This window comes from Pinus tabuliformis, chromosome 2_1 (assembly GCF_031772625.1).
Source record: "Pinus tabuliformis cultivar Carrire ecotype Pingquan chromosome 2_1, CPIR1, whole genome shotgun sequence".
Classification (NCBI taxonomy): domain Eukaryota; kingdom Viridiplantae; phylum Streptophyta; class Pinopsida; order Pinales; family Pinaceae; genus Pinus; species Pinus tabuliformis.
This window is the reverse complement of record NC_142299.1, coordinates 649,491,262-649,504,556: the sequence shown is the minus strand read 5'-3', so window position 1 is coordinate 649,504,556 and position 13,295 is coordinate 649,491,262. Positions and strand designations below refer to the sequence as shown.

The following is a 13,295-nucleotide window of genomic DNA, read 5'->3' as shown; positions in this document are numbered from 1 at the left end:
CTAACATATCTATCACAAAGGTAGTTTGAAGAATATCTCTCAGGCTTGTGGTTGTCATCAGAATAGTGGAAATCATTTTTTCAAGATCTGTGGTGAAGAAATCACATTCAGATCTCTGTTGAAGGCTTGTGGACCTGTGGTGACATATCTTATTGTGCAGATCTCTGGTAGCATATCCTTTGGACCTGTGAGGAGTGATTACACTTCAAAACTTTGAAATAGTATTGGCAATCTATTGCAGACTTTGGAAGCACAAGTACTGATAGTATATTACAGATCTTAGAGGCACAATATTGGTTGTATATTGAAAGACAATTGAAGGAAGCACTAAGAGACCACTTGAAGCATCATTTGAGGAAAAACTTCTAAAGCTACCTTGAGCATATTTTTGGGCTTATTCACTTGGACCAGACATTGAATAAATATTGAAGAACCCTTGAAGTCATTGTGAAGTTGTGCTTGTTTGGCAACAAAGATCTTGAAGTCAGGATCCTAGAGAAGATAACTTTGGATCAATTTGTGTAGCAGTGGAAGGCTAATTGCAACAGCATATTGAAGATCAGTTGAAGATTCTTTTGAAATTGAGAATTGGGTATGGAGACTATCAGGGAGGAGCATGATTGAAGCATTGATGTAGTACCTTAAGAAGTTTTGTTTGGGTAATATGAAGAGCAGTGGTGACACCTTCTAAGAAGACAAGGTTGTCATTGATGAAGTGATTTGGAGAAGGCATTACTGAAGATTGACAGGGCTCGGTGAAGACGATTCTGGGAGTCGTGAGTTACTGCCAAACATATCTTGACGAAGTATTGTAGTGGGTTGGAGCCCAAGTGGTTGGAGCCTTGAAAAGACAAGGTTGGTGCCTTGGAGGATAGGGTTGGATCCCTAGAGGATTGGTGTCCTCAAGAAACCAGGTTGGAGCCTGTACCAGAGAAGGGTTGGTGCCCTAGGGGTTGGAGCCTCTAAACACAAGGTTGGTGCCTTGAGAAGATAGGGTCGGTGCCCTAGAGGTCGGAGCCTCACAAAAGTCCAAGTTGGTGCTTGGCAACAGGTTGGAGCCTAGGAGATTGAAGATTGGTGTCTTCATCTAGGGTTGGAGCCCTATATACATTGTACTTGATTTATTGTGAAAAAGAAATTAATAAAAGCATTTATTCTTATTGTTCATTTTGTGTTCTAAATATAAATGATCTAACTAGTAAAAGTAACAATTGAAAAGGAATACTGATTCACCCCCCCTCTCAGTATTTCCAACAAAGAACAAGTCTAAGCTCCCTCGGAATGATCAAGTTTGAAACCATCTAAAATACAATAACATTATTGCGTTCCTGTGGTGTTGTTCAAGGCAAGAACATAATCCTTGATTCATGATGTAGTATGATCCATCTCTTAATCTGAGGATCACTATGGAGGAAGCCCGAATTTGTAAGAGGTTTGAGTTACCTTTGTTGTCTCTATATTAAAGTCTAAAGTGAGGATCGAATTTCCTATGTGGTTGAGACCATTATCTTTGTTCTATATATATAAAAAACAGATAAATACACCTCATTAGGAAGCCAACCTGAAGTTGAATCTATTCTTCAACAAAAGTCTTTAAGAAGACGTTACAAGCCATCATGAAAGAAATTCACTTCAATATGCAAAGATCTATGTTAGGAATGATATCAAAGGTCTTTATGAAGAGTCTAGCAATTGTTGGTATTGACATCTTAGTTGATGACCTATTTTGTAGCAAGATCCAAAAATTGTTTTCTTTGTTCTTCTGAAGTGAAGTTTGAAATGGGAAAGTCTAAAAGATTGATCTGAATACCCCAACAATGTTGTGCTACTATGGTTAATTTGGATCAGCATATTTGAAGTCATTTGAATTGTAATGGCAAATAAGGAAGGTCACATGAAGTCTTGCATTAAGACTAAGTCTTGTATGATGATATGTATATTGCCAACACTGTTGATGATTCTCTTGAACTCTTTCCTGATTTGAAGATAATGCAACAATGGGTGTTGGGTGTTACATATCTAGGGTTTGTAAGACCCTAGACAAATCTTGAAGAATTTGAAGATTCTTTGGCATCTAGGGTTTAGTAGACTGGACTAGATTCTAGAGTTTTGAACATTGGATTATCTAGGGTTTGTAAACCCTAGGTAAGGTTTGGAGAAGAGAGCCTAGGGCTCATGGACCCTAGGATTGTTTGTTGTTGCTAAAAGAAGAAACCCTAGCACCAACAAATGGGTGTTGGGTGTTACATATGTAGGGTTTGTAAGACCCTAGACGAATCTTGAAAAATTTGAAGATTCTTTGGCATCTAGGGTTTGGTAGACTGGACCAAATTCTAGAGTTTTGAACATTGGATTATCTAGGGTTTGTAAACCCTAGGTAAGGTTTGGAGAAGGAAGCTTAGGGCTCATGGACCCTAGGATTGTTTGTTGTTGCTAAAAGAAGAAACCCTAGCACCAACAAAGAAAGATTAACTCCCTGATGATATGGACAAAGTTGACTCTTTGATGATGTGGAAAAAGTTGTCTCCCTAATAATGATGTGGACAAGGTTGTCCCCTTGTTGATGTGAACGAGTTTGATTGGATGCAAGAAGACTAAAGATCAAGGGGAAGCTGACACATTCTCAAGAGATGAGTACTTTCTTGTTTGTTTCTATTGTTGTTTCATTATGAGTCTCTTGTTTTTGTATATCTTGCTTAGTTGTATTTTCTCTTCCATGGCCTCGTAGTGAGGATTGCAGGTACAAAATGAAGACTGACAAGGTGTGCCAATCGTTGAAAATGGTTGGAAGAATAAAGTGACAAGAAGACTCATGATTGGATGAGCTTTGGACTCAGAGGGAGCAGACAAGATTAGCCTAATTGAAGCATATTTTGATCCATGATGTAAAGAAGTCAATTGTGACTTCAAATATGAAGATGGCTAGAAATCTTGAAGAGTGATGCTAATCTAAATCTGATGAAGATGAGCCCGTGACTTTTCTGCTGTATGTTGATGATGTGTTTCTAACAAGGGTTGAGGATCTCTTCGTCTAGTGTAAGAGCGAGTTGATTTTGGCACGATGGGTTGTGAAGAATTTGAAGATGTTGCAAAACTTTGTTGTTGATGGATCACTCTGATTAGAGAGAGAAAGAGCACTTGCGTGTTGAGTTGGTCTAAATGACATGGATGTTTTTATTGCAAGTTGGAAATACAGCTGATTTGTGAAGCAGTTTGGCTTCAAAAGTTGTTTGTTGCTCTGTGTGATCATGTACTAGAATTGACAATGGCATACTTTTATGTTGTTGAGCAAGTTGTTGATGTTTTGAGAAAGCCTAGTGTAGCTGAGTTTACCTGTCTTGGAGAGAGGGGGCATTGATTGGATAGCATCATAACAATCTTCCTTAACCATTGGCTAGGAGACATTGGTTGTGGTCAAGAAGATTGTCCCGGTTGCTCGCTTAAGTCATAGACTAGGAGACTTGTGTGGTCGGCAATTTTCATTCTAGGGTCTGAAGTGATCCCTTAGGTTTTTACCAGGAGAACAATGAGTTTGGTCAGGGACACTAATTTTGTTATCTCTCCCTTAGGTTATGACTGAGAGACCAATGGATTGGTCGGGGAAATTGATCTTGAGTTCCCTTCCTCAAGTCGTTGACTGGGAGACCTTAGAGATTAGTCGAGAAGGTTGATTGTTGAGTTCCCTTCCTTAAGTCGTCAACTAGGAGACCTATGAGTTTGGTCAAGAAGGTTGAGGGTTGACTCATCTCTCTTAAGTCATAGGGCATGATTGAGAGACCAATGGGATGATCGAAGAGATGGATTGTGATTACTCTCTTAGGTCATGTTGACTTAGAGACCATTGCATATGGTCGGAGAGATGGATTGTGATTACTCTCTTAGGTCATGTTGACTGAGAGACCATTGCATATGGTCAGAGAGTATGGCCTCATGAACAATGTTGATTGATTTGATGTTATTAGCTTTCCTTATGATGAGACTGATCTCTCCCTTAGGTATTTACCGGGATACCTATGGTTAGGTTGAGGAGATTGATCTTGAAAGAGAATGAAAAAGGTTGTGTTACAGTTGTCGTCTATTTATCTTTTCCCCATTTTTGCATCTTCTTCCCCTCCTTAGAAATGTCCTATTACTCCTTCTGCCTCGATCCACTTGATTGTGCTTTCTTCAAGCCTAAGTTCTCTAGGTATTGTGCCTGTACACAAGCCTCATCCATCGATTTGGGATTGAACATCATCACTCGCTCCCACAGATGGCAATGTAGACCCCCCCAAATACTTGAGGAGTACATTTGGGTTCTTTGGGGAGATACCCAGCATTATGGCCATCTTTCTGAACTCTATGGTGTACTCCTGCACGCTTTGCCCTGGCTTTTGCCTGAAGTAGTGCCACCAAATCCACTAGTCCTCTACATACCCAATAGGGTAAAAATGTGACTTAATGAGGGTTTTGAAGTCCTCCCACTTAGTCACTGGAGGCTCTCCCTCCAACCTCAAGGTCTCCATGTGGCTTTCCCACCAAGTTAGGGCATGGCCCTCTAATTTCAGCCACGCAAATGAAATATTTTGTTCTTCCTCAATTTGATGGACACTGAAATACACTTCCAATTGTTGCAACCAGTGATTTAGCTTCAGAGCGTCGATCTCACCATGGTACATCTCGATATTGACCTTCGCTTCCATTTTGAACAATGGATGTGATTGATTTACAATAATCGAACTAGGTTGATCTTTTTCGGGTCCTTTCTTCGGCTGGTTCTTTATATCTTCCTGATCTCCTGATCCCCCTTATGATTTGTCATTTGCATTAGAACCCCCATCTTCTCTAAATATCCCAAGCTGATTGCTCAAGGCCACCATGAGGAGATTTAAATTATGATTTATATCTGCAACTTGTTGCTCCAACCGCGAAAACCTCTCCTCTGCAGAATCGTGAGGGTTATTCACAGATTCGTCGGCCATGATTAGGTTTTACAACTTTTGGTCCCGCCAATCTAGATCCCTTGCAAATCTCAACAATATACCCAAAGAAACCTGGCTTTGATACCAATATGATCCGTATACTATCATGGATATTCCACTAGACAATTTGTCATGACAAATATGATAAAAACATGCTTAAAAATCCAAGATCTACAAAATTACATTTTTATTTCTCTTTAGATTTATAGATCTGTAGATTATTGCTAATAGTGTATGCATGTGAATTAAAGTTATGCAGAATATAGAGAACAGTGAAACAAAAGCTCAGACATACATTTGACATGAGATATGACCTGGGAAACCCTTTTGGGTGAAAAACCCAACTGGAAGGTGAGGTCGCTTTACTCTCTTTCTCTTAATGGAAATATGGCTACGAGTACAAAGAAGTATGGCCTAGCGCCTGTGGGCTACTACAATGCACAAATCCTCTCTGTGTGCTCTATCTCCTATCCCTCTCAGTTATTTTTGCTCAGCGATGGAACAAATTTACTCGAAAGAATGCAACCCTTTTTCCTCCTAATGGCTCAGTTATAACACAGCGTGATAGCCTACTAGTTGTTAGGTTTGACTACCTCAATTCTTAACCAAAGTTACAATATAGACTCTTCTAGAGTCTTCTACATCATAATCGCGTGGCTAGCCCCTTTTCCAAGAATAATGGGGGTTGACGTGGCATCCTCTTGAATTATGGTGGTGAAAACAAGATGGCCAACTTCTGAGTGGCATAACTTTTGCATACGGACTTTGATTGACGTGATTCTTGTGTCGTTGGAAAGGTCTTTGTGTGTAGAATAGGAAAAAAAGATGTGACGCTAAAGCAGCAAAGTTTTACCCCCAAAAAATGTCGTTTGATGCCTCAAAATGCTCCCAGAAGATTTCAAACCCCAATTTGCCAAACTAGGTCCCGCCGGTAAAAATAGTCCTAAGAGATGATTCCTCCATGTTTTCCACTCTGAAAGCATTGAAATGGATGACAAACAATATAATGATCCAATCCAAATCACGTAATGTTACTTTTAGATAACAATGGTATGTTCTATGCTTTAGCACAATTTACTTCAAAGTTCCTTTAGTATCCCAATGACAATTTCCAATTATATCTAGTAGCAATAACATTAACTTAAATACATTGATAGTAAATGCATATAGAACATAAAAACATGTGCAGAAGACAAGCCAAGACAAGAGGACACAAGATGTGGCGGATGCCAAGGACAAACCCCAATGTGGGGAAACCCTTTGATCAAATCTTCTTATTATTCTTCAATAGTTCAGTAGAGAGAGAGAGTACAAATATCAAAAATACATGCCCAAAACAGTTCTGCCAAATCAACAGTCAATGCAGCCCTAACCAGAAAGTCAACGGTGGTCAAAGCTGCCCCAAAAACATCCTCCAAGCAGCTCAGTCAACAATAGAAGAATGTGGCCTACCAAGGGAGTCAAAGTCAACCCAAAACCAGTTCGGTCAACACAGTCAAAGTCTATTGTAATTCTATAGTCAAACCAAAAAGTCAACGCAATAGTCAACTTGGTCAAACAGTCCCTAATCACCTCGAAATTCATGCCAAAGAATGTGGCCTGCAGAAATCGAAATTTTGCCCACAAAACAAAAGTCAACGTTGGTCAAATACTCCAAGTCAATGCTAGTCAACGCATGCCCTAATCCTTGAAATTTTCGGCCTTCCAAAACCAGTCCAAAAATCTGCCTTCTTCCACACGTGCAAAGTAGAGAGCCTCCAAGTTGTACGAACCAATCAAGAGAGGAGAGAGAAGAAGATGTGATGAGATGAGTGATGTCCAAATGAGAGAAGGGTCACTTCTATTTATACACTTCGTTGAGGGTGAGGAGACACATCCATTGGGCTTCTTGAGCCTACATTTGACTGAGGTCAACCTTGACAATTTGTCCATGAGAAAGAATAAATTCAAAATTCCATTTCTGCTTGTCAGAATGAGATGATCTTTATATCAAAATTCCACCTCTCGAAAAGAGGAATCTAATGCAATAATCATCTCCATCGTGAGTTGTCCTATGGTGGAAGTTGGCCCTAGTTGCCAATTTTAACACTCCCTCTCAACTAGGGAGAATTCCACCTGTCAATCCATCATCATGCCAACCTGTCATCCTGTACCATCCTTGCCATCACTGCCCTGTACTACTCTACTCTGTTGAACCATGAAGTAATAATGAAGAAGAAGTGATCGAGAGTGAGTCATAAGATCATACCACTCTCCACTAACTAAAGTCAGTCCTTGATCCCAGATCAAGTTGTTGAACACCATGCATCCTTGTCATAAGGAGTACGGCAGTACACGATGCGTCCATCAGTAGTGCTATGGTCCCTAACCATCTTTTCCCAACTCATTGGCCAGATGAGAGGTACTTCCCATGAGTCTCGGCCTTTATGGGTAGGATGTGTGTTGGGGCATCAGCAGGAGAAGGTGAACCACTCATCTTACTCATATGCCAATCGTAGGGGAAGGTGAACCACTCACCCTACACACATGTCAACCATAATGGAGTATCACAGGGGAAGGTGAACCACTCACCATGTATGCAACGCACCACTAGGGTAAGGTGAACCACTCACCCTATCGTCGCTCATAGCTCCAAGAAGTACCCCAAGCCCCCAAGAGTTCTCAGAGCTCAGTGTCCAACTCACATGGGACCCACATAGAGGGTCGTTCCACGACTCCAAGTCTATCTCGAAAGGTTAAGAATTTGACCTTCCCCAAAAGCTTCCTGAGAATGTTTGCAACCTGCTCATTTGTTCTCATGTGTTGGAGCCTTATTGCTCCCCGTTGTACCATATCCCAGATAAAGTGGTACCTGATATCAATGTGCTTGGAACGATCGTGGAACCCGGGATTCTCTAATAGGCGAATCCCACTCTGGTTGTCGCAGAAGATCACGTGGTATCTAGCACATGCTCAAATAGCTCACTGAAGAACTTCCTCAACCAAACAGCTTCACAACAGGCCATACTTGCAACAATGTATTTGGCCTCGGCGGTGCTTAAAGCAACTGATTTCCGCTTCTTACTCATCCAAGATATAGAAGCAGACCCCAAGGAGAAGCAGCACCCAGACATGCTCTTTCGATCCACCACACTGCCAACCTAGTCAGCATTTGTATATCCATGTAGCCTCAAACTCCCGACAGTGTATCTCAATCCATAGTGGATTGTGCCCCGGAGATATCTCAAGAGATTCTTAGCAGCAATCCAATGAATGTGATGAGGCTCAACCATATATTGACTCAACGTATTCACAGCGAAGCATATGTCAGGATGAGAGTTGACCAAGAACATCAGGGCCCCACAAGTTGACAATACTCAGTAGGGTTCACCAATCCGAGCCCAGCAGCACTTCCACATACCTTCTTAAGGTTGAGTTCCATCGAAGTAGATACAGACTTGCAGTCCACCATCCCACATCTCTCAAGCAACTTCACAATGTATTTTTCTTGAGAAAGGAAAATCTCACCTAGCTTTTGCCAGACCTCCAGCCCTAGAAATTAGTGCATCAGTCCTAGGTCCTTCATCTCAAATTCAGAAGCTAGCGTCCTCTTGCATTGATGAATGAGAGAGTCATCACCTGTCAGAAAGAGATCATGCACATAAAGGACCAGAATGAGAGGTCTGTCCTTTTCAACCTTGAAGTACAGGTTTGGGTCAGCATCGCTTCTTGTAAATCCCAGCTTCATAAGATAGTTATCGATCCTTTCATACCAAGCCTTAGGGGCTTGCTTCAACCCATAGAGGCCTTTCTTCAACCTGCATACATGTGTCTCAAGATCTTGAACCTCGACCCCTCGGGTTGTTCCACATACACTTCCTCCTTAAGAAAACCATGCAAGAACACAGTTTTGACATCCATCTAGTGTAGGTTCCATCCTCGTGCGTCAACAAGGGCTATGATCGAACGGATGGTGGTATATCGGGAAACCAGTGCAAATATCTCATCATAATCTACTACTTCCTTTTGAGAGAAGCCTCGAGCTACAAATCTGGCCCTGAATTTCTCAGCACTCCCATTAGCTCCATGTTTGATCTTGTAGAGCTATTTCGAAATGACCACTGACTTGTCCTTGGGTCTAGGAACCACATCCCAGACATCATTCTTCATGATCAACTCATATTCCTTGTTCATTGCATCCTTCCAAACTTGGTGTTTCACAGCTTCTTCGAATGTACAAGGCTCAGATTGTACAATGGTACTCATGGCAGCTAAGTACCCTTGGTACCTATTCGACTTCTTGCTTTCACGAAATGTTCCACTTGGTGCAATATGTTTCTCAGCGTCTTCAAGAGTATCTTTGAGCCACAAAGGTCTTTTTCTTCAAGTAGTGGGTTCACTAGGAGGTGGATCAATGGGATCCATTGAACCTTCCACATCGGGCATCGGTTCATCAAACAGAGGTTCATCATGCTTTCATGCATCATCATCATCTTTGTCCTTCCTAGGGATAGGAAGATCTTGTACTTTCCTAAGGGCGGAATCTTCATCAAAGGTGACATCATGACTTATTTCCACTTCCCTTTGACCAGGCACATAGATTCTATATGCCTTCGAAGTTTCACTATAGCCCACAAAATGTTATTTTTTCCCAGATGCATCTAGTTTGTTTCTTTTCTCTTTCAGCACATGAAAATATACGGGACAACCAAAAATTCTAAAATGAAAAACATCAGATTTCTTACCAGTGAATACTTCTTCAGGTGTCTTGAAATGCAATGCTTGATGTGGGCATCATACACGACAGTGTTGGCAGCTGCTCCCCATAAGAACTTCGGTAAACCTTGATCCTTCTATGATAGTTCGATTCTTCCTTTCGGCAACATCATTTTGTTCAGGAGTATATGCGGTAGTGGTCTCCCTCTTAATGTCAGCTTCTCTATAATAGTCTTTGAATTCGTTTGACTCATATTCGGTTCCATTATCAATCCTCAATATTTTGATCTTCTTCCCTGTTTGATTCTCGACCAAGGCTTTGAAAGAGCGAAACCATCTGAACACTTCGTCCTTCTTCTTTAAGAAATAGATCCATGTTTTGCGAGAGAAGTCATCCACAAAGATAGCATAATACAAATACCCACCCAAAGATGTCACGGGCAACATACATGATAGATCAAAATGGACCAATTGAAGAATATCGGTGGTTTGAGTCTCACTTGAGGGAATGGTCCCCTTGTATGTTTTCTAGCTTCACATCCCTGACAAACACCTTCATGATTTAAGTTGAATTTGGGCATCCCTGTGACCATCTTCCTTACATCGGGTAAGGCTTTGAAATGAAGGTGAGAAAATCTTCGATGCCATAATTCGGATTGAAGAGAAGTGTCACAAGTCATTGCTCCCAACGGACTTCCTCCAACCTGATAGAGACCTTCAACCTTGAATCCAAGAATGAATGCATCTCTTGGGTTCCTTTGCCAAACACAAACCTTCCCATCAATGAATGTCACCTTAAAACCTTTGTCTTCCATTGCAGAAATAGAAACCAAGTTCTTTTTCAGATCAAGTACATATAGCACTTCTTGCAAATGAAGAGTTTGACCTTGATTCAAGTGAAGAGTAACAGTCCCAATTCCTTTCACGGGATAAGTAGCATTATCCCCAAGTATAATCTCCATATGTGTCTTCTTTTCAACCAATTTTGAGAGGGCCTCCTTATACCCAGTGAAGTGCCTTGAGGTACCACTATCAATCAACTAATGATCCAATGTATCCGAAGGAGAGGCAGGGATGAGGACAGAAATAAGATAAAATTCCTTTTGCTTTTCACCTACATTAACTTCTTCATACCTGGAGTTTCTCGACTTCTTGAGAGGATGACCATTTCCATATTGAGCAGCGAGAGCATTCCTCTTTCCTTTGTTGTTGAACCTATTGTTCCTTTGATTTCCATTGCCTATGTAATTTTTGTTATTGTGGTCGTCATCTCTTGGAGTATCCTTCTTGTGACGACACTCTAGCAAAGTGGCCAAACCTGATGCAATTGAAGCGTCTTCCTTTTCTTCCTTCTTTGAATCTCGGCTTGAACCATTGAGTTTTCTTGGACTAGCATTGTTCTTCCTTTTAGCATGAGCGGAGAAGGCAGTAGAATTGTTTCCATTTGAGGGCTTGTCTCTTTCCATCATCCTTATTCCTTCTTGAGTGTGTTGATCTAAAGATGATCTAAGGTTGTCATTGATGTCAACCCAAGCAGCACCAGGGGCTACCCTGATCTTGCAAGGGAATTTTGACTTGACAACTTACTCTATTTTGAGTCAAGGATCTTCTAAATAGATTCTACTCGTCGAGATGTTTCCATTGATATATGGCACGCCAAGTAATTCTTCACGGTTTGAGAGATATTCATGTTTGAAGTTAGTAACCCCAATTAGTGGGCTAAAACCCTATGGGGTTGTGGAATGGCACTCATAATTGGTTTTGGTCATTGAATAGTCATTAATTAATAATTTTTTAAGCTCCTAAAATCCCTCCAACATTCTCTATAGAAGCCCCTCTCAACTCTATAAAAAGAAATCTCATATATCCTCCAAATGTAGTGATCGTGGCATTTTCGCTATAATTTCATTTTTGCGAAGTCTTATATTCTGAAATTAAAACCCATTTGATTCGCAATCCTGATGAACGTCGTGACCAAATTTCAGATCTTGGTTCGCTATATTTTCGAAGATATGATCTACGGAAGTTAAAGTTTTTGCAAGCTGCCGAATTTCATCTCAAAGAAGTGACCTTGGGAAAATCATCATAACTCTCTCTCAGAGAAGAGGATTGGAATTCTATAAAAAGTGGCGGACAGTGCATGAATTTTAGTTTTCTGTGTATCAATTTCAGAGCTGAAGGAGGAAACATTGACACGTGGTACGTTGTACAAGTTCGCTCTACCGAACTAGTCCATAATTAGGTCATTGTGAGAGATTGGGCATAACTTTGTCTTGAAGAGTCCAAATCGTGTCAAACCAATGGCATTGGAAAGAAGACTCAGAGGGCTTATACAGGAGCGAAGATCACATGTTGGGGATCTGATATCGCAGAGATATATCAGATTAAATATCGTGCTCCTAGAAGGCAAGAAAAACTAGATCAAGTATTGTCAAGAGGTGCAAAGGACCAGACTTTCTAGGGCAGCAAAGAGCAAGGTGCAGCAAAATGATGCAGCAGAGGTGAGTTACAGGTAAGTATCTTCTGTATATGTATGTTCATCTCCGAATTGCATTAGTTTCTTTGTATTCTAATTTGTTGTTTTTGTTTAGCACTGACATATGTTCTGCAGGATGAGGTAAGTTTTGCTATTATCATGTCATGGGTATTTCTTTGAAGACTTTTTGCAGGTATTATATATTCATTAAGAGAAGACTCAATTCATAATATAATGTTCTAAAGAGTGAGAAAGGGTAGAATGACAAGAGCAGCAATCAAGGTGCAGAACAATAGCCAGAAGTTCAACACATGAAATCTTCAAGTGGGCAACGCTGCATACAGTCATTGTAAAAGCATCATTGTAAAAGTTGTACAAGTGTCTATCTACCAAGAGTTGAAGAGGCAGTGTCGGGAGGCCTAGGATCATCATTAGGTGGTTGTGTCATAGTTGAGGTTATGGTCTAGTGTGTCTTCTTCTTCTACATCATTCTATATCATTGTAAAGTGGACCATTTTCCCTAGTATGGGAGTCCATTCTTCTTTTATTCTTCTATAGGGTGGTAGGGTGGTGCTACACTGGTGCATGAAGTCACCAACAGGTTCAAACCTGTGAAAACTTCAGGGCGGTAGGGTGGTGCTAGGGTGAGTTGCAGCTCATTAGGTGTTGGGGCATCCGTTCAGTTGACTACTAAAGAATCTTGGGCGTTGAGCGTCCATCCAGTGGGAGCTGGAGAAGAATGCTTTTCTAGATTCTAGGAAGTTGGAGCTTTCTTTTCAATTGGAGTTGAGGATTAAAAAATTATTAGAAGAGCATTCGGTGGTTTTTGACCCGGAGGGGGTTTTCCACCTAAAATTTTTGTGCCTCCTGTGTTCTTTTATTCACTGTTGTTACTGCATAAACATTAATGATAATTGAAGATTAACTAATGCTCTGAAAAGATTTAAAAGTGCTAATTGCTAAGGAACATTGATTCACCCCCCCTCTGTGTTTTCCAACAGAGTGCATCTAGCTAATAATTCATCAAATCCTAGAATCTTGTCATTGTTGAGGATGGTAGTATTAAACACATCCCATTCTCTTGTAAGGCCTCCAAGTGCAATAAGAGTGAGCTCCCTGTCACCAACAACTTCTCCAATAGATAGGAGATCATTATTGATTTC

General features: G+C 40.8%; 1 protein-coding gene across 1 annotated transcript in view; it reads right to left on the bottom strand.

Moving 5' to 3' along the window:
• LOC149202256 (uncharacterized) overlaps nucleotides 1-13,295 on the bottom strand; it is a 106,044-nt gene that overhangs the window by 59,828 nt on the left and 32,921 nt on the right. The window lies entirely within an intron of this gene.